Genomic DNA, 23,140 nt, shown 5'->3' on the forward strand with positions numbered 1-23,140 from the left:
GAAATAAAGTATGATGTGGACATGGGTGTGTACATACCAATGTGTGGTTGCGTGTGTGTGTGTGTATGTGTGTGTTGGATTCCTTTAGTTCAAGGAACTGAAACACTTGTTACACCTAAAATATTAGAGGATTTTTCATAATGATACGCGTGGAAAGAACAAAGGCAGAAATCTCTCCCAGCTTATCACGCCTCAGGGAATCTAGCAACAATAACGCAATAGAAGAAGACTAGAACGTGGTCTGGGACTAGAAAGTCATTTGGGATATAAAGCCATTCTGGGGACAATGGATTAAATGAACCTCATACCACAGATGCGTACAGGATATTCCACTCAACAGCAGCAGGACGTACATTTTTCTGAAGTGCAGTATGGCACATTCTCCAGGGTAGATCACATGGTAAGTCACAAACCAAGTCCTAGTGAATCTAAAGACGTTGACGTCATAGCAAATATCTTCTTCTACAATGTGTGAAACCAGTGCTTTGGATACAAAGATGATTATGGCATAATGTTTACCTTCAATAACTTACCACCTAGAAAATGAGAGACAAATAAGCTGAACTGAGGTTTTAGGTTATGACTCATGAAACCTAAACCTTCGGGAATACCAGGTGTGAAGGCCTTGATAAAGGTGATACACACATGAAAACCTTTCAGAAGACCTCTCTCCTTCACGTTAGAATTCCCTTTCCAGCATTCTGTTTGGGAATTGGTGTTCTATACATCACAAACCACTGGTGTTAAAAAACAGGAGAGGCCTGGAAAATCATCTGAGCTTGAAAACAGTCGTTGAAGTTTCAGTGTTCTTGGTGATGAAGTTGATTGTGTGCATGTTTCATTAAGAATCAAAGCATGTACATCATTCTGCATGGAAGCCAACAGCAGAAGCACAGCAGCATCCCCAAGGTGCGGTGACTAATATTTTGAGTAAGGCCTCAGCGTTCCCTTTATAGATCAGGTGTTAATATACACTGACATGCTTGCTCACAGCGCTGAAAATTAATACGAACAAAGTGGGCTAAATAAAGTGTCACTCTGAAAATGCAAATGCTTTGGGTAGAATGGGAAACATTTTACGGCTTTCTTTAAAAATATTTTCTCAGTTCCTTTGAAGATAAAAATATGCTAAAAACCCTTTAAGATCTTTTAGGGGCGGTTGTATTTTTTCTTCTATATCTTGTACTGAAGCAAAACTTTTAGTTTGTGTTTTAATAAATGTATTTCCAGAAAGGACAGGTTGGAATTAATTCATAACCAAGTATTTTTCCAATGACCATCATTTTTGTCCTTTGAATGATGTTATTTGTAATGAAGTCCTTTAAAAAAAAAACAAAACTGTTTCTCTTGTTTGTTTTATTATAGGTTCAATGGTCTGGAAGGGATAGAAGTGGTCAGTTAATCAAAACATCTGGACACATAGGAGTTTCATTTTATCTTCTTAGAGCAAGCACCTTGGCAACCCAATTTTTGGGGGGACCAGCAGTGGTCATTTCAGAGACTCACTGAGCTGGTAAGGACCTTAGAGATTAACCTAGTAGGGATTATTCAAAGACCTTCATAATTCTGAATAAAGAGGATAAAAACTAACAAGCAAACAAAAAACACATTTGTAATTCTGGAAGTATTTTCCTTAAGAGTAGATTCATGTTAAAAGAGAGAGAGAGAGAGAGAGAGAGAGAGAGAGAGAGAAAGAACTCTTAGATTCAGACACAAGGAGTTTTAATAATGTAACTGGTTGTGTTTTCTCTATGGACACTGACCTAAGTTTAATGCAATGGTTAACAGCATAGAATATGGTAACGGTCTCTGGGTCAGAATCCTCTCTCTGCCACTTATTTGTTTTGTAACCTTGGACAAGTTATTAAATATCTCAGTTTTCTTTTCTGTAAAATTGGGATAATAATAGAACTTATTTAATAGAGTTATAGTGGGTATTAAATGAGTTCATAGAAAGTGCATAAAATACTCCCTGCCACATAAAAATTATTATGTATGTTTAATCCATCATTTTTATAAGTTAATCCTTGCAACATTACTAGAGATAATGTTTTATTTTTTATTTTTAAAGGATTTTGTTTATTTATTCATGAGAGACACAGAGAGAGGCAGAGACACAGGCAGAGGGAGAAGCAGGCTCCATGCAGGGAGCCCAATGTGGGACTCAATCCCAGTACCCTGGGGTCGCACCCTGAGCTGAAGGGAGACGCTCAACCACTGGACGACCCAGACACCCTGAGATAGTGTTTGAATAGAAGGAAAATTGAGGCTTACAGAAGGCAAATAACATATACAATGCCAATCAACTAATAAGCAAGTCAAGCCAGGCATACAACACAATGATTTTCACTGCAAAATATATATTCTACATAATACTGCTTTAGTTTCTCCTATGTTGTCATGTGCCACCCATATTATTATTCATTTAATGCCACTTCTTCTACTAAGTTTCAAACTAGGCAAGTTTTATTTCAGCACCTTTTTAAGAGAAAAAAAGATATGTTAGTTTTTTATTGCTGCTATAGAAATTACCACAAACTTAGTTTCTCTTAAAATTCTGGAGGCCAGAAGTCTGAAATAAGTTTCACTGGGATAGAGACAAGGTGTCTGTCATTGGATCGTCCTGGAGTCTCTGGACAGAACCTGTTGCCTTGCCTTTCCCAGCTTCCCGAGGTCATCTGCATTCCTGGGCTTATGGCCCCTTTCTCTATCTTCAAAATATATCACAAATCTTTGTTTTCATTGTCTTGTTGCCTTCACTCTTTCTGACCATCTGCCTCCTCCTTATAAGGATCCTTGTAATTACAGTGAGTCCACTTGGATAATACAAGATAATCTTCCCACATCCAGATCCTTAACTTAATCACATCTGTAAGTTTCCTTTTTGCCATATTCATAGTTTCTGAGGATTAGTGCATAGACATCTTTGGGGGGCATTATTCAGCTTATAATACAAGGTTTAGATTAAGATATATTTATTTGCATGTCATTTTGTAAACCTAAATAGCATAAATTTAAAGAACAGAGAGAAAATTTGTATAGAACTCTTGATCCCCTTTGTGTTTTACTCCCTCCACCCACATACTTGCTCGTTGAGGCTACTGTAAGATATGATGTTTGTTAATCATCCATTTTATTGTCAGGAAGATGCCTCCTTGGGATAGAGTACTCATTTAAATATAGCAAGGGATTAGTGGCAACAAATATTTGACTATAAATATTATAGGGTGAAAGTCATGATAACTTTAATTTTCTTTAAAATTTTTTTGGCTGAATCGAATTTGAACTATATTTTTCAAAGTGTTTTTCTGGAAAATACATTCAGATGACCACTTCTCCCCATCCCCATTGTTTTACAAAACAATGAGAACAAAAGGCAATTTTGCTGCAGCTTAGATAAGTTTTATATAATTACATCTTTTGGATAAAGAAATAAATGCATCCACCTTAAATTTATAATCCAAGTTTCAGGTGTCATAATCACTTTAAGGCCAGAGTTGAGAGCCTAACATGACCATTGAGAGATAAGCTTGCACAGGTGAACATAAACTCGTCAGGGCTATTCAGTCAATTAAGAAAAGACCTGAAAATGGATATAAGATCTATGCCTATAAAATCACTTTTGGCATGTATACAGGACTCATAAATATCATCACCAAATCTTATAACATTAGTAAAGTTACCATTCCCTTTCCTAAATTTAAAAGAAATTTTAGGAAAAAAAATAGAAAGGGAATCTCAACAATCAGCATTTTCAGAGACTGGACAAGTTGACTTAAATAGCATGATCATTAAATTTCACCAATTTTCCAAGACCACTGAACTCAACATTTCCTAAAACACCTATTGATTAATCATATAAAAACATTTAGTATTATTGAATTCTTACTATGTGCTACTCACTGGGGTATATGTTTTAAATGAAAATATAAATAAGATACCATTCTTCTAAGACTTCTAGAGTCCAATTGGGCAGTGATATTATCAAGAAAACCCCAGAGTCTGCAATGATAATAATATGCACTATGGCGGAGGAATTTATACAGTATGAGAACACCTAACCTTAAAATTGGCCAGCATATAGAACTTCCTGTAGGTACTGCTTGAAGCTGAGACTTCAAAGGGAAGGAGCAGATGCCTTTATGGAGAAGAGGAGTCCACATCACAGTCAAAGGCATAGAATAATTTTTGCAGGGAACTATTTTATTTGGCAAAATAGAAGAGAGAAAGACTAAGAGGCTGACTAGCAGTAAGTTGTGAATGATTTTTTTTTAATTAGAGAATTTGACTTTCATTTTAGATTCTATGACTTAAAATAGAAAGAATAAAATAATCACATTTGTGATTTGAAAAAAATAATCAGTCTGTTGGTATGTTAAGGCGAAAATGAGATTTCAGTAATCCAGTTAAACGTAATAAGGATATTGTGTAAGAAAATAGAAATAGCTATGAGTAGGAGTAGCAAAATAAAGATATGGATGCAGATTCAGCAAAACATGAGGGTTAAATAAAAGGAGTCAGAAATTTGTTACAGGTAAATGATGATGTCACTAAAAAGGAGAATATAGGAAAAGAAGGCAGATTTTGTAAAAAAGGTAATGAATAATTAGTGTTTAGACTAGTTTAGTGGTATGCCTACAAGATATTTCAAGGGAAATGTCATATATATAGTTGGATATATTGGGCTGGAGGTCAGAAGAGTGTTTTGGGATGAATACACACACACACACACACACACACACACACACACACACGAGTTGTGGATAAAGAATTGAGGCCATAGGTATGATTAGATTTATCTAAGGAAAGTGAGAGAGTTAAATGTTTTGGGATAGAAGTCTGGAGAGTACTGCTCTTTAGTGGAATTAAATAAGGAAGAAGGAGGGAAGGAAGGAAGAAAGAAAGGGAGGAAGGAAGGGAAGGAGGGATCACAGGGTTAGCCTAAAGTCTAGTAAAATAGGAAAAAAAATAGGGGAATATCTTTAGGACATAAAACAAGCATTGTGGCAACTGCTACTCCCATTTTCTAACCCTGAGGTAGCAAATTCAATTGCCTATGGGGACATGTAATTTAATGAGAAATTTGGGCATAGAGTAATGATAAGGGACTGTCATATACCAGAGAACATGTGGTATGCAAGCTGCTGTGTATGTCCTGCCTGTTATTGCCCTGTGGGAATTTGGGTCAATGTTGCCAGATATGTTTTTTTTTTTTTTAAACCTGAAACTCTATTTTTGTATGAAATCTGCCAAATTTAAAATGTTTAAAGTCTCACAAAAAATATCTAGAGATTTTTTTTCAGCTCACAGGCTACCAGTTTGCAACATCTGCCTAAGTATCCATGACAGAAACAATCCTGGGCCCACAGCACTGCTGGTTGGCCCCAGTATTATAATCTTGCATGTTGATATGCATGAGTATGTTCTCCACCTTGATGAATACATGTGATATTCTGTGCTACTCTGCTTAGAAATTGGCAACAGGAAAAATTAAGATGTACCTTAAAAAAACACTTTAATCAGTGTCTAGGACTGTATTTGTAAACTTTGCTAGCTACCGTTATGTAAGACCTTGACGTCTCTAAATAGGCCACTTATATATATGTTAGCATTCAAACATGGGCACATTTCAGGTGAAAAGGGATGCTCTCAGCAGAAGGTAAAAGTGAAATGTTTAATCACTCTAATTATAAATGCATATTATCAGTGTTGAACTGTCTGTATTTTACTTGGACCTTGTGAATTCATTGTTCTTAAGTAAAATGAGACTCATTTTCTCAAAATTACTTGATCTTCATTATTTATCTTGAGGGTATACCATGAGCATTTCAGTATTTTTAAGCCTTACTTGCTACTCATGTCACTTATTTGGAGCAAGAGCAATTTTACTCTGTATCAATTAATGGTTTCTTTTGTTTGGGAATATAAAATCCAAGTAACCTTAGAATAGGAAAAAATAATTAGGTTGTAAATCTTCACAAGTGGTACATATTCTTTTCTCAGTTATAAATTGAGCATCAAGCATTGTTCTTTTGCATGTGAAAGGACATTCAATTAGTAGGACTAATTTTCTCTGGCATTAAGTCAAGTTCTACTATTTGGCTTTAAGTTCTGAAACAGATGACAAGCACATCAAAAAAAAAAAAAAGACTGCTTTTTATTTTAGGGAATGAAACAGACTTGGTTTTGAGAGGAGTTAAGATGGTGGAGGAGTAGGGGGACTCTAAGCTTCTTTCATTCTTCAAACACAGCTACAAAGTTCTCAAATCGTTCTGAACACCCAAAAAAAATCAATCAGAGGTCTGAGAGAACAAAAGCTGCAAGTCTACAAGTACAAAAGTGACCACCTCTTGGAAGGTAGGAAGTGTGGAGAGTTAAATTGGGGGAGACATAACCAGATATGGCGGTAAGGAGGGAGCATGCTTATGAAGGCTCTACAAATTATTGTAAGCAGTGGAGCACAAAATCTGTACTTTTAGAAGTCTGTTACCATGGGGGTAGTGCCTGGCTTAAGGGTTCTCAGGTGGTGTAGGAGGTGGACTCCCAGGAGTGACAATGTGGTCTGAGGATCCCCTGGGTCACAAGAAGATCAAGTGGTGCCAAGTGTGGCAGTGTTCCCAGGCACGAGGGCAGGAAACCCAGCTGGGAGCGGCCAGTCTTGGTGCTGGTCTTCTGTTATGTTTTGCCATAAACTGTGACCCACTGTGCAGTCTCATGCTCACTTTCCCAGCAGGGGCTGGCAAATGGCACAAGTGTGGTGAGACCATCTCCCAGAGGAACAGTGTGGGTCTATGTGGGGGGGAGACCCTAAAACTTGGAGTTTTGAAATTGTGTCACACACCTGATAAAAAAGTTGGATGCAGGCAAGGTGAACACAGGGTTTAGACAGAAACTGGGGACACAAGAGGAATGATTGATGGATCTTCTGTGAGGGCTCCCTGACAAGTGAGGAGCATTAAATTTCAGCTCCAGGGCTAGAGAGCTAGAGAGCTGAGTGTGGCCACAGTCATCCCACCGTCAGTGCCCAAGGCCTTCAGAGAACGAAACAGAGCCACCTAGTGCAGGATGGAGCTGCTTACACCAAACCCCTACTCCCTACACCCTGGAATAAGTGACCCTGAAACAAATCAGCCTGAAAGTCAATGCAGCAGGCACCCATCCCCAAATGACTCATTCACACCAAGTCTACTGAACAGAGTGCTGTAGCATTTAGTTCTAGGGGAAATAGGCTATAACGTCCTTTTTACTTTTATTCATTATTTTTTATTAATTTTTAAATTTACTTTCTTATTTTTTCAATTCCTTAAAGTTTTTTCATTATTATTTTTATTTATTTTATTATTTTTAAAATATTTTATTTATCTATTCATGAGAGACACACACAGAGAGAGAGAGAGAGAGAGAGAGGCAGAGACACAGGCAGAGGGAGAAGCAGGCTCCATGCAGGGAGCCCGATGTGGGACTCGATCCCAGGTCTCCAGGATCACTCCCTGGGCTGAAGGCAGTGCTAAACTGCTGAGCCACCCAGGCTGCTCCTATTTTTATTCATATATTATATATTTAATTTTTTGTTTATTTCACACACTTATATTTTGTATTTTGGGATCTATATTCTTTTAACAAGTAGATGAAAACACACCCAAGATCTAGATTTTGTTTTGTTTTGTTCTTTGTTTTTTTTGTTTGTTTTTGCTTTTTTGTTTTTTCTTTCTTTTCTTTTTCTGGACAAAATGACAAGACAGAGAAATTCACCCCAAAAGAAAGAACAGGAAGTAGATAGAACTCAAGGCCAGGGATTTAATCAATATAGCCATAAATAAGATGTTTGAACTAGAATTTAAAACAATGATTATAAGGATACTAGCTGGTTTTGAAGAAAGCATAGAGGGCACTAGAGAATCCATTACTGCAGAGATAAAAGAACTAAAATCTAGTAAGGCTGAAATTAAAAAGTCTATAACCAAGATGCAAACACAAATGGGGCCATAAAAATGAGGATGGGTGAAACAGAGGAATGAATTAGTGATATAGAAGATAAAAATATAGGAAATAAGCTGAAAAGAGGGAAGGGAAAGTATGGGTCATGAAGGTAGACATAGGGAATTTAGAGACTTACTAAAACATACTAACATTGGTATCATAGGAATACCAGATGATGAAGATAGGGGAAAAGGGACAGAAGATTTATTTGAACAAATTATAGCTGAAAACTTCCCTAATCTGGAAAAGGACATTAACATCAAAATCCAAGAAGCACAGAGACCTTCAATTAAATTCAACAAAAACTGATCATCACCAAGGCATATTATAGTCAAATTCAAAACTATGCAGACAAAGAAAGAACCCTAAAGTAGTAAGGGGAAAAAATTCTTTTTTAAAAAACATTTTTTTAAAAGAATTATTTATTTATTTGAAAGAGAAAGAGTGAGTGAGAGAAAGCAGACTGCAAGCTAGGGGGAAGGGCCAAGGGGAGGGAGGAGCAACTCCCAATCAGCAGGGAGCCTGATGTGGGACTCAATCCAGGGACCCTGAGATCGTGACCTGAACCAAAGGCAGATACCTCATCGACCGAGCCACCCAGGTGCCTAGGGAAAGAAGTCCTTAACCTACAAGGGAAGGCAGATCTGACTCACAGCAGATCTGTCCACACAAATTTGGCAGGCCAGAAGAGAGTGGCAGGAAATATTAAATATGCTGAATGGGAAAAATATGCAGCTAAGAATTCTTTATCCAGCAAAGCTATCTTTCAGAATAGAAGGAGGGATGAAGAGTTTCCCAGACAAACAAAAACTAAGGGAGTTTGTGATCACTGCACTAGCCCTGCAAGAGATTTTAAGGGGGACTCTGAGTGGAGAAAAAAAGACCAAAAGCAATAGAGACTCGAAAGGACTAAAGAACATGACCAGAAACACCAACTCTACAGGTAACACTCAATGGCACTAAATTCATATCTTTCAATAATCATTCTTAATCTAAATGGACTAAATGCTCCAAACAAAACTCAGAGGGTAGCAGGATGGATAAAAACAAACAAATAAACAAACAAACAAACCAGATCCATCTTTTTGCTGCCTACACAGGACTCATTTCAGACCTAAAGTCACCTACAGAGGGGCTGGAGAACCGCTTATCATGCTAATGGACATCAGAGAAAAGCTGGAGTAGCCATACTTATATCAGACAAACTAGACTTTAAACAAAGGCTGTAATGAGAGATGAAGAAGGGCATTATATAATAATTAAGGGGTTTATCCATTAAGAGGATCTAAGAATTATAAATATTTATGCCCCCAACTAGGAAGCACTCAAATATATAAATCAATTAATAAATAAACATAAAGAAACTCATTGATAATAATACAATAATAGTAGGGGACTTTAACATAAGATTTACAGCCATGGACAGATCATCTGAGCAGAAAATCAACAAGGAAGTAATGGCTTTGAATGACATACTGGACTGGATGGACTTAATGGACATATTCAGAACATTTCATCCTAAAGCAGCAGAATACACATTTTTTTCACATGCACATGGAACATTCTCCAGAATAGATCACATACTAGGTCACAAATCAGCCCTCCACAAGTACGAAAAGACCAAGATCATACCATGCATATTTTCAGACCACAACACTATGAAACTTGAAATCAACCACAAGAAAGAATTTGGAAAGACCTCAAATACATGGAGGTTAAAGAACATCCTACTAAAGAATGAATGGACCCATCAGGAAATCAAAGAAGAAAAAAAAATACATGGTAGTAAATGAAAATGAAGACATGACAGTCCAAAACCTTTGGGATACGCAAAGGCAGTCCTAAGAGGGTGATATATTGCAATACAGGCCTACCTCAAGAAGCAAGATAAGTCTCAAGTACACAACCTAACTTTACACCTAGAAGAGTTAGAAAAGGAACAGGAAATGAAGTATAAGGCCAGCAGAAGGGAATTAATGGAGATAAGAACAGAAATAAACAATATAGAAACAAACAAAAAACAGTAGAAAAGATTGAAACTATGAGCTGGTTCTTTGAAAATTGGTAACTGCCTAGCCACTCTTATCAGAAAGTAAAGAGAAAGGACTCAAATAAAATCATGAACAGAAGAGTGGAGATCACAACCAATACCACAGAAATGCAATTATAAGATAATACTACGAAAAATTATAATCCAACAAACTGGGTAACCTGGAAGAAATGGACAAATTCCTAGCAACTTATAAACTACCAAAACTGAAACAGGAAGAAATAGAAAATTTGAATAGACTCACCACCGAAAAATAAATTGAACCAGTAATCAAAAATCTCCCAACAATCAAGTCCTGGACCAGATAGCTTCCCAGGGGAATTTTACCAGACATTTAAAGGAGAGTCAATACCTATTCTTCTCAAACTGTTCCAAGAAAATAGAAATGGAAGGAAAACTTTCAAACTCATTCTATGAGGCCAATATTACCTTGATTCCAAAAGCAGACAAACACCCCACTAAAAAGGAGAATTACAGACCAATATCCCTGATGAGCATGGATGCAAAAATTCTCAATAAAACACTAGTAAGTTGAATTCAACAGTACATTAAAAGAATTTATTCACCATGATCAAGTGGGATTTATTCCTAGGCTGCAGGGGTGGTTCAATTATTCACAAATCAATCAATGTGATTCATCATGTTAATAAAAGAAAGGATAAGAACCACATGATCCTGTCAATAGATGCAGAAAAAGCATTTGACAGTGTGGAGACTTTCTCAAAAAGTTTAAAATGTAACTACCCTACAATCCAGCAGTTGCAATATTAGGTATTTACCCAAAGGATGCAAAATACAAATCTGAAGGGGCACCTGCACCCCAATCTTTATAGCAGCATTATCAACAACCGTCAAAGTACGGAAGGAGCCCAATGTCCATCGACTGATGAATACAGAAGATGTGGTAAATATAAATATAAATCATATATATGTATATATATGGCATGTGTATACACAATGGAATATTACTCAGCCACCAAAACCCAGAATCTTACCCTTTGCAGTGATGTGGATGGAACTAGAGGGTATTATGCTAAGTGAAATAAGTCAGAGAAAGACAGATACCATAACATCTCATTCATATGTGGAAATTAAGAAACAAAACAGATGAACATAGGGGAAGAGGAAAAAGAATAAAAGGAGGAGGGAAATGAACCATAAGAGACTCTTAACTATGAAGAGCAGACGGAGGGGTCCTGGAGGGGAGGTGGGCAGGGGAATGGGTTCAACGGGTGATGAGTGTTAAGGAGGGCACTGGTTGGGATGAGCACTGGGTGTTGTACGTAACTGATGAAGCACTGAGTTCTACTCTAAAAACCAAAATTGCACTGTATGTTCACTAAGTGAAATTTAAATAAAAAAGAAATAGAATTAGTTTTCAATATATTAATGATAAGCCTTTTTGCACCTTTGTTCCTAAAATGGCTGTTACGTGCACCCACATTTTTAAATCCCACAATGAAGATGCCAAGAAAGTACCCATTCACACGGGCATCACTGATTATTCTCTGCTGAATTATACTGGAATAGATTTGGGGGGAGGAAACTAAAACATAATGATCCCATGATCTTGGGGTTGTGGAATGGAGCCCTGAGTGGGGCTCCATGCTCAGTGGGGAGTGTGCTTCAGGATTCTCTCTCCCTCTGCACCGCCCTCCCCTCCCCTTCAATAAATAAATAAATCTTAAAAAAAATAAAAAGGAAAAGAAAAGAAAGGGTAATAATAGGGAAAACATTTTACTTGGGAAATGTAAAAGTAAGTAAATAAGTATTTCTTATAACCATGTGGTTACTGCAAGCATGAGTCATGGAATTCATCGAATAAGGAGGTTTTAAAGTGCATGTGTGGGACGTCTTTTGAAGTCTCATAAATATTTACATTTTTCTGGAGATGATAGTTGGGTATTTTCAAGATAAGTTTTGGTGTTAAGTGTATCTCTGGCTTTTATAGCAAAAAAAAAAAAAGGCCTTTGAAATTTTCAAGTTCAATCTACTTTTCAGGAGAGGATTTGATAAAATCAGAAGACTAGTTTGTGGAAGAGTCAGAAGTCGTTCAGGGGTCCTCCCTGTAAGCCCAGTGTATCTCCCGCTATAGGTTTTTATGTTCAACCATTCTTTGTAATATAAACATCATTACAGCGGCCAGGAATCAAGGAAAGACATCTTTGGACTTTTATTTTATTTTATTTATTTTATTTTAGTTTATTATTTTATTTTATTATTTTATTATTTATTTTATTATTTTATTTTATTTTATTATTTTATTTTTTTATTTTAGTTTTTAATTTAATTTAATTTAATTTAATTTAATTTAATTTAATTTAATTTTATTTTATTTTATTTTATTTTTATTTTCTTTGGACATTTAAATTGGCTTGGCACACCATGAGGAAGTTCACTAATCGCCTATGGTTTCCCTGGATGAAATCATGAACTTAAATCACCATTAAGGCACACACACATAAACACATGCCTGTGCGTGTGTCTGCTGTTGTTCACCCTCAGCGAATGCTCTGATTGCAGGGGCTCTTTGGAGACTACTTGGTGTTTATTCCTATTTTTAGCCTGGAGGGATATTTAACTTGGTGCTTGCCTCGGTAAGCGCTTCCTGGGGACAGATAGCTCTTTAGATGCCCCGAATCTAAAAACCTCTCTCCTAAGAAAATGCCTCTTCCTAACAAGGGTTTGATTTGTTTGGTTATTAGACTCTCTCTTGAGGTATTGGAAAATTCTGGACTTTCATATGAAAACTGGAAGTTGCAACTTGCTTGCAACAGTTTGTATTTAGACACAAAAGCTTTATTTGAAAGGTATTTCATACCTTTGTCGAAAGGTATGAGTGAGACTGCTACGTATTTGCGAGGGATTGTGAGTTTCTTCTGGGTGAGTGGCTCAGCCCTGAAATGCCAGGGTCCCTGTATTTTATATATATATAAAATACATAAAATGTTATATATATAAAATACATAAATAAATAAATAAATAAATAAATAAATAAATAAATAAATAAATTTTTATTTATTTCTTGAAGTTCGATTTGCCAACATATAGTATAACACCCAGTGCTCATCCCATCGAGGTACTTCTAAGCTACACCTGTTGGAACCCTGTAAGGAGGGGCCAAATAAGTATTTCTTGGGTACAAACATGGTCTGTTCTCTCTATGAAAACTCATTTATTTAAGGGATAGAAGTACCTGATTATAGCTCCACTTCTGGAGCTAGAAAGTCATGCTTTAATCAAGTCAATAAAATAATTGCAAATGATAAATTGACCATAAAATATAAACATAAAATAATTATAAATTCACCTAAAACTTTAGGAAATAGTGATTATATATAATCATGATTTTCTCATTACACTAAAAAATGAAAATTGCCTACTGTTTACATTTAATTTTAAGCCTGGCTATCTAGGCATATATAAGACCTGTTAATTTGCTTGGGTTTGCATGTCTGTGTCTGTTTGTTTGTTTTCTTAAAGTACAGCCGAGCCGCAAGGTCACCTTGGTTCCACGTACAGGCAGTGATGGGCCCCATCTGTGTCGTGCTAGCGGGTCATCAGGGGAGCTCCCGTCTGTCACAGGGCCGGCGACTGTCACCCCCAGGACGTGTTCCCTCCATAAATGGAAACCGGCCTCTCCCACTCCCCTTCACCCGTTTTGCCCAACTTCTCTCCTCTCTCCACTCTGGCAACCATTAAGTTTGTTCTGGGTACTTAACAGTCTGTTCTTGTTTTTTGTTTTAGTTTTCAGATTCCACATAAAAGTGAAATTCCATGGCATTTGTCTTCCTCTGACTTATTTCACTTAGCACAATCCTATCTGGGTCCATTCATGTTGTCTTAAATGTCAGGACCTCCTTCATGACCGAGTAATATCCCGTTATGTATATGGGGGTGCATTCACACCGCACCTCTTTTACCCCCTCGTCTATTGGTGGGCACTTGGGCGGCTTCCATATTTTGCCTATTCTAAGTAACGCCGCAGTAATATAGGCGTGTGAGTGTCTTTTCCAATTATTATTTTCCTTTTCTTTGGGTAAATACCCAGTAGTGGAATTACTGGATCATAGGGTATTTCGATTTTTAATGTTTTTGGCCTAGTTTAGATGCATGATGACTTTACTTGCTGGGGATGAGGAAGAGGGAGAAATTAGATAGATGGCAAGTTTCTGGCTTTAGTCCTACATGGATGCCCTGAAAATTTACTGAGCATCAGTTATGTGCCAAGCACTGCACCAGGCCCTGTGTGTCCTAAGCTAGTGGGTACAGCACGTCCCTGTTTCATGGGCTCCCTGGGCTAAGAGAGAAAAAGAGAGCTGGCGGGACAAGGGGGAGAGATGCACAGTGGCCTGTAACATGATGTGATAAAACACAGAGGCACCTCAGTGCCTTGGAAACATGGACCAGTGAGTGATTCATTCTGCTGGTTTTTCCAGAGGCCGTGTGGGCTGCACATCAAGAAAAGCTTTACAGAGAAGGTATTTGAGCTAGTTTTTAGAGGTTAGTAAAGAGAGAGGAGAAGGGAAAGCCGAGGAAGCAGCCTCACAAGGGCACCAGAGGATTTATCTTAATAACTTCATTTATTTATTTATACTCCTCCTCATTCCACAAAGAATTTGAAGCAGTTCACCAAAGTACAAAAAAGTATGAAATGTCTTGAGAGTAATAAATAGTCTAGTGTGGCTAGAAAATTGGATGCATGATGGCACATCGAAGTTCGAGGAGAATAGTTGAGGGCGTGTTCGTGAAGATTCTCGTGCTGTGCTAGGAGGTTACCTTTTCTCCTACTATGACTTCACGCTGAACATCTAGTTAAGTATAAACGCATTAATTAGATAAAAAAGACTAACTTAAATCCCCAAACAAAAATAGAGGCAACCATATACCTCTTGTCACTGCTTTGCAGAGGATCAAATTGTACGTGTATTTGTTTATTCAATAAATAAATATTTAACAATACATTGGAACCTCATTAGTCATAATAAGATAAACAGGATTATTGCAGTTGAGGTGCAGTCCAGGAGAAAAGGTAATTATTAGACTGATAATCCAGCAAAGTAACTAATTAGATTTATGTAAAGCGGCAGAGAGGAAAAATTCAAGTTGCTATGACAGCATGTAAAATGGGGACCTTAGCCTAGTGAGGGAGGGCAAGGGAGTGCTAATTGAGGTCATGAGGTCGGGCGGTGACGAATCCTCTGTGGTCCGTGAAAATGCCAGCGTTGAAGGGGAAAGATAAGCAGCATGTGTGTGTGTGTGTGTGTGTGTGTGTTCGTCTGTTTACCAACATACGTGGAAGTGCTGCTGCTAGGTGGTGTGAGAGAAAGGGGGACAAGTCATGCAACAGCGCTTCTAGAAACTGACGCTGCACTTGGTAGTTTTCGAGCCATTCTTTTTTAATCAGACACCTGTCACCTGTCACTGCTCCACACGGTAAGGCTCTGCAAATAGATACCCCTCAACTTCTCTGACGTGGGCGACGACGCCAGGACTGTCTGTCTGAGGCCTTTTAGGGGAACCGGTGCTCCTGGCAACGAAGGAGGAGACGCTCTGGTTTACGGTGGTTTTGTTAAGTCGGTGAAGGCTCAGTAGTGAACAGAGCAGGTGTGATTAAGGTAACTGCGAGAACAGCAGCAACCACAACTCCTTTCACCGTGACGTCCCTTGGTCTCCTCCGGGATTCAGCTCTTACCTGGTACTACCACGATGAGAAGTGAGAGCGCTGAAGACCTGCCCCCGGCTGGCTGCTGCTAAGGCCCAGACAGGTGTCCCCGGGCACCTCCTCTGACACAACCTCAACCTTCTAAGGAGTCCAGGTTTCATTGACATTAATTATGCCACGTGAAGGGTGTCATTGGGTGTCCCCCCATGTCCGGTGGCAATAGTAGTGTCTAGATTACGTACAGCAACCAAAAATAATAATAATAATAATAATAATAATAATAATAATAATAATAAAAGGAGTAAAGGTGGGTTGTCCTGAAGAACAGTGGATGCGAATCATCCCTGGGGGGTAAGGGGCACCAGAGTACATGTCCCGGTTCCGTTCTGTCTAAAATAACCTATAACAGAAATGGGGTCAAGAGAAGCTCGGATGGCATGACGGTTCCCAGAGGTCAGCGACCCCCAGGTGTCCGGCCCACTGCTGCAAGCGGGCGTCTCCAGCACATGGCATCTCTTTGGTGCCCACAACCCAAGGGACGCTGGACAGCAGGGGGGCAAGCCGGGCACGCACAGGGACACCGAGGCGCACTACGCCGACGGCTTTGCAGTGCAACCTCCCCGAGGCTTTCCTGAAGGGGATGCAACAGGTTCCACTGAGCTGCCCGTCACAGCAAGGGAGCCGTCTCTTGGCATAAACACGTCTCGGCACTTGAACCCTAGGGGAGACAGCATAAAGGGAAACACGTGCCAAGCACGGCTGGGCTGTTTTGACTTTATTTATTTATTTTTCAGGATTTTATTGGCGGCTTAAGCTGCAACCTGAGACCTCTACTTGACAAAAGTGCTACTGGCTTAGCTGCATTCGGGACAATTTACTATGTGATAAAAATTGTCATTTGTAGATGCTTCTCCTGTCAGTAGAGACTCAGGATTTCATTACCACCAAAATGCCTGTCTCAGTGTAAAGGTCAGAGGCATGTTGGAGAAAATGCTCGTCTATTTAACTGTCACACGGTTGTTCTCTTCCCACAAACCCTAGAGCACGTACTGTCTAAGGGTTCGCCATTTATTGTACATAGGATGACTGTGGGCACTTGGTTACAGAAGACACCAGCACTTTAGGTCTGATGCATTTTTTCCTTGGTGGAAAGAGACGGAGGGAGAATTGTAATTCGCACATTCTAGGTGTTTATGGGGAAAAAAAAAAAAAGAGTGGGCATGTGTGGGAAGTGAGAGGCAGGAATGGGACAAAATGTTTCTGATCAGGTCATTTCCTGCCAACCTTTTTATTCAGCCCATCTCAGGCGATGGCACTTTGTGGAACTTAAATGATTAATAAGACTTCCCAACAGGACAACAAAGCAACCTGAACCACCACAGCACGTCACAGGTTACTGTCTAGAGGAAGAACAAACGTCTGCAGAGGGCTGTAAGGACCCGGAATGGCAGACAGGGTTACAAAGGCATCGGTGAGGTGCTAAGTAGAAGGAACAGAGATGAGTCAGCACGCCTTTGTCAGGATATCCTCTTTGTGCTGGGATAGTTGGGATTTTCGGTTAATCAGAGCAATTAGAAACACCCGTTAGGTGCCTATTTGTTCCAGAACAAAGGAAGCCCCTTCAGCTGTCCTGGGGTTCACTTTTCATAGGGCGTCGGGAGCCTGGACCTAGCTGAGCACCGTACGAAGGCCTGCTTTATTTTGCTCTTTTTCCTTAAGATCTTTCAACAAGCGCCCTTTGGGTGGAAGGGGAGTGGGCCTCTGCATTTAGCTCCATGTGTGCAGTAATAAAGCATGACCCAATCGGGGGCATCTCTTAACATTCTTCCATATGTCCAGTAGAATCCAGTTCTTCCGGGAGTTTGCCTCCTGGAGCAAAACAAGGCAAAAGGCTGAGCCAGTTGGAAAGCAATGTCCAGCAAAAAATATGGATTCAGATTTGGAGATAATAAAAGCATTATCCCAAATAAATAAATAAATAAATAAATAAATAAATAAAAAAAAAAATAAATAAAAGCATTATCCAAAAACAGAAAGCAAGTTAGCGGCTGCGTGTACATCAAGTAAAAAAGACACTATTCTCTGGAACCAGCATAACCAAGTCCTAAAGTCAGATTCAGTGCTGTCGTTAAGGACGGGAGGTGGATTCTGGATCCACCAAGGGCCAACCATTGGCGAAGGAGACACACGCACACACGCGCACACAGCCACGTGAGGCGGAAACACTTTTGAAAGCTTGAGATTCTTCTGCGTAATTCACTTTGTAAATCAGTCAGTAATATGGGAGGGGACTATTTTCTTGTCTTTAGGTTTTTAATCAAACATTACCTTCAATCGCACTAATGTGGACTTTACTACCTGTGTTAGTCCCTTAGTGCTGCTGTAACAAGTTACCACAGATTTATGGCTTAAAAGTATAAATTACTTATGTTTTCAGTTCTGTAAGTCGGAAGTCTCAATGAAGCTCACTGAGCTAAAATGAAGGCGTCAGCGGGGCTGTGTTCCATCTGGAGGCACGAGGGGAGAATTTGTTTCTTTGCCTTTTTCACCTCCTGGAGATGGATTGCATTCCTTGACTAATAACCCTTCCCGGGTCTTCAAAGCCAACAGCATGAGCATCTTCAAATCTCCCTTTGACTCTTTGACTCTTCCTTTTCCGTTACCCTCTTCCACGTTAAAGGAGCCTTGCGATTATTTTGGGTGCACCTGGGTAATTTAGGATAATCTGCTTATCCTAGGGTCGGTTGATTAGCAGACTTAATTCCATCCGCAAATTTAGCAGCCAGCTCCCCTTACTAGGCAGCATTACATATTTGTAGGTCTCAGGGATGAAAACATGAACATCTTTGGGAAGGGTCGTTATCCTGCCTACCACAACATCTAATTAAGTATTAGATTGACATACACACATGCAGAGTATTTTCGACTTAAATTTATCTTGACAGAGGGGACCACGTCATCCAAGCTTCAGCATGTGTGCAGGTGCAACGTCACTCTAGGATCCTAAAACTTTGTTCTGCCAGTCCATCAACCAATTAAACGTCATCTACCTCTTTTTCAAAAATATGTCTACTTTTCTTAGAAGGCCTTCTGAATTCATTCGTTTTAAATTTGTTCCCAAAGGAGATTTTAATTGTCATAGATGAATTTGACTGCTTCAGTGCTTTTAAATTTACGTCCTCACTCTTCTTGCAGCTCGTCGCTGTGCCTTCTCACAGTCAACAAGCAACAAGCGCCCTATGTCTCAGATACTTTGCCCGGTACAGGATATGCAAAGGTGGATAGAACTCGTAGGTAGTTGCTGCTTAAATAGGATCTGAAGAGAAGAGGAGGAAGGGGACATACAATTAAAGGGGAAGTCAGTGATCTAAAGTAAAGTGCTCTGAACTGTTAAATCAGAGAGAGAGAGAGAGATTCTAACTGTGGTGGGTAAGGTCAGAAATCACTGTAGGTGTGAACTGTGGGTGTGATGGGTACGGGCGGGGGTGGGGACGGCATCCCAGTTAGGAAGGAAGAGCAAGTGGAGAGGAACACCCACATGTCTCTCTCGCTCTTGCTCTTGCTCATGCCATTTTTCCTGGAATATCCCTCCACCTTCCACCACATCTGAACCTTCTCTTGTCCTGTTCCCATTTCCAGGTCACCAGTCGGTCAAATCTCTATTCCTGCTTCATTTAAAGAATAAGATAAGGAGATAGTAAATTCTTATTACATGGTGCATAAGAGCCTTATGATTTATCTTCCTTGTTTCTCCAGATAAATTTCTTTTTTTAAGATTTATTTATTTATTTGGCAGAGAGAGAGAGTGTGTGTGTGTTCCGGGGGGCGGGGGCGGTGGGGGGAGAGGGAGAGAGACAGCGTCAGGCAGACTCCCTGCTGAGCATGGAGCCCTGATAAGGGCTTGATCCCATGCCCCTGAGATCATGACCTGGGCTGAAATCAAGAGTTGGATGCTTAACCGACTGAGCCACCCAGGTGCCCTTTGAAATAAATTTCTTAACCATTTGCCCACGTAAACCTAAATTTTAGATATTTTAGGCTTCATTACATACCTCATATGGACTCCACTGTGTATATGGGAGCAGAAGAGACTGGGGGACCAGAAGTACTTTAATGTGACCCTTGAATCATCACTGATACATATTTGACCTTGAGTGAATTGCTTTCTTGCTCTCAACTCCATGTAGCAGGGAAGTGGTGAATTAATGCGACTGATTTATTGGGTAGGTTGAACATGGTGTGGTGTAATCAGAAAATTATCTTGGGGCATGTGCGTGGCTCAGTCAGTTGGGCGTCTGCCTTTGGCTCAGGTCATGCTCCTGGAGTCCTGGGATCGAGCCCTGCATCAGGCTCCCAGCTCAGGGGGGAATCTGGTCCCCCCCTCCCCGCCTCTCCTCCCACTTGTGTTCTTGCACTCTCTCTCTCAATAAAAAAATAAAATCTTTATTTTTTATTATTTTTTTAAGATTGTATTTATTTATTCATGAGAGACACAGAGAGAGAAAGAGAGAGAGAGAGGCAGAGACACAGGCAGAGGGAGAAGCAGGCTCCTCCCTGCAGGGAGCCCAATGTGGGACTCGATCCCAGGACCCCAGGGACATGCCCTGGGCCAAAGGCAGACGCTCAATTGCTAAGCACCCAGGTGTCCCAGAAATAGAATCTTTAAAGTAAGAAAACTATCTTGTTTTTTTGTACAGTCTTCAAACATTCTCTGTTGTACTTCCTTTGTTCCAACAATACTTAGGAATATTTTACAGCTTTAGATCATTTTAATATGAATAAATTCCATTTTGGTCACAGTGATTAAATAGGTATCTTAAAAGTTCACATCGAGACTTCAATATAAATTGGAAACTTCAGTCTCAATTCCGTTACATCTCTCCTGGGGAGATAGCATGGCTTCTCCTTTTAATATTCCTCAATATGTCTTTTCTCCTCAAGTCTCCCCACGTTTTTACCCTCCAAATCCTCTGGGGTGAAGAAGAAGAGGAAGAAAAACGTCAAAGTTATTTTTATTTATTTATTTATTTATTTATTTATTTATTTATTTATTTTTTTCTTTTTAGTTATTTTTATTTATATGACCCTGTCTGAAGTTCCATGTCAGCATATTCTATCCATCATTCCCTCTGTTTCTGGCAACTGCTCAGACGCTCCCGTTTCTTTGCAAGGCACAAATGTGTGGGTTAGATGAGCGCTCATCGCAGACGCCCACACTGGGCAGTTGCTGATAGGAGTTTGTTGGATCCACTAACCAGTTCACCTCTTGTCCTAATAGGTCACCCCACGATAGTAATAGTATCCTTTTGTCTTGAGTGGTTTCAGCAACATGGCTCAGTACCTTCTGCAGGGTCCACCCGGCCCAAAGAGACTCCTTTTTCTTTCCTTGACAAATGCGGACACGGGTGATCATTCTGGTTCCCTCTCCCCTCGTCTTGCTCTCCAAAGCCTCTTTAGTCATCTGCCCACCTTCAGACTCCGCTGATGGAAAGTAGATATTAATTTTGATTGGGACAAAACTCTGGAGGATACACGACAAGATCCTAAGATGTTTCTTTCTGCACTGTATTCATTACAGCCCTGATCTGAGCCTGTGGATTTTTCTAGGTCATCAAGCATATAGCCTTGGAGGGAGATGTCCATCTTTTTGTTTTTCCAGGCATTCTAGGTGTTTGTTTTTATGCTTGGGTCTTGGCTGGTAGGCATGGAGAAGTACCTACCTGTCTCACAGTAGGGAGAAAAAGTGGACACACGCCCCGCTGGGCTGGCAACGCTTCCATCTGGCCTCGTATGAGCAGGATGGAGTGATAAGCTGGAGGTTGAAGGGGGTGGTGTCGCCCATTCTCGGGCACCCAGGGTGACCAAAGGCCTACTACAGCGCGGCCTTCCGAGCAGGGACGGACATGTCGCCCGTTGCCCCTAGATGTGTCATTTCAGCCGAAGTGCTGAGAGAACAGTAGGCATTCCGCTTACATCCATGCTCAGGGGTGAACTTCATGTCACGCCGCCGGGCTCGTTACGGGGCTCAGAACTAGTCGCTGATATTCACCATCACAATTTTTATCATTCATTCATTCATTCGCTCATGCATTTTTCCTTGCAGAGGCTCAACTGGGCAATCCTGTAACGCAACTCCTTCTATAAACTTCTAAAGGGAGTCTGGAAATCTAACACTCACATTCTGGCACTTTTTAAATGAGCAAGGAAGCCAAAAGAAGAAGAAGAAGAAGAAAAAAAAAAGTAAATCTAAATTTTAAGAACTGCTTGGGGAAATGGAGAGAAGTAACACCTTTCCACGTTGAAATATTTTTTTCCTTCAGTACAGAGGACTGTGGGCCTCATTTACACTTGCCTTTTCCAGAAGCTGACTTGTAGCTCAGCTCACCTGCTTTTAGGAACAGGTTGATTCCTTTTACCTTAGCATCCAGCCGGTGCATTTGAAATTGCTGATGAAAGGGGCTGTCAAATCCCCGGTCTATTTTGATAATGACTTGTACTTGTAAGGCAACCTGCCCATTAGCGTCGAGAGGGAGAATTGGGACAGCACCTCGGAAAACGATCTTTGAAACCAGCACGGAGTCCCAGAGTCTGCTGGGCAGGAATTTATATTCCTATAGCATTTTGACTCAGCACACAAACGTGGGATGTGTGGGGGTGTTTGTGTTCAGTGCCAGATTGTTTGCCTACGCCAGAGGCTGTCCTAAGAGATTTGTTGTATCTGCCTTCCTTACAGATTGGGATTTAGGGGCCTTTGTGTGGATGGTAAGCTAAGCCCAGCGTTTCTCCACACTTCATCTGTGGCTGCCAGTGTAAGGCCCCCCGATGATCATGACACCCCAGAAAGTGTCCGGTCGTCTGCCAAAGAGGTAGACCGTAATCTGTCGCTCACCCGCTCTCGATGATGTGCCCAACGACGGGCCTGACCCCGAGGCTCCTTCCCTCCATGCCACCGACCCTCACCCTTTATCCCAGTATTTTACCTCAGAAAATACGGATGTGTTGAGAAAATATGAAAACTATGATCTGAATGGATTAGGCATGACTTTAACTGGTAATTTGTGTGAGTTTGAGTATAAAAATCCTACTGTTTCCAAGCCACATTTTTTTTAAAAGACCAATGACTCCATTTGCTATGAGGAAAACAACGGCCTACTAAGCCTAAGGCCTGTGCCACGACTTGGCACGCGGCAGGTGATCGAGAACTGTCATTCTCTTGGCGTTCAAGGCTAACACTTGTTACTCCTGGGGCTGGAACTAAAATATATATATAAATATATATATATATATATATATATATATAGCAATTGTTCCAGTCTTCAACTTTGGGGAGGCAGCATTACCTTCAGCTGGCAGTGTCTCGGGGGGAACGGGGTCGGCTCCACTATTGTTTTCAGCAATTCTGTAGTCTTCCTTTGAGATCCGAGGAAGACCATACTCCTTTACGG

General features: G+C 40.1%; 1 long non-coding RNA gene across 1 annotated transcript; it reads left to right on the top strand.

The window, feature by feature from the left end:
- Positions 1-751: 751 nt before the first annotated feature.
- Positions 752-13,748, top strand: LOC111091469. The gene is made up of 3 exons (XR_005375393.1): positions 752-909; positions 1,366-1,513; positions 13,514-13,748. It is a non-coding gene; the product is annotated as an uncharacterized LOC111091469 (long non-coding RNA).
- Positions 13,749-23,140: the final 9,392 nt, after the last annotated feature.

This window comes from Canis lupus, chromosome 21, assembly GCF_011100685.1.
Source record: "Canis lupus familiaris isolate Mischka breed German Shepherd chromosome 21, alternate assembly UU_Cfam_GSD_1.0, whole genome shotgun sequence".
NCBI classification, from domain to species: Eukaryota; Metazoa; Chordata; class Mammalia; order Carnivora; family Canidae; genus Canis; species Canis lupus.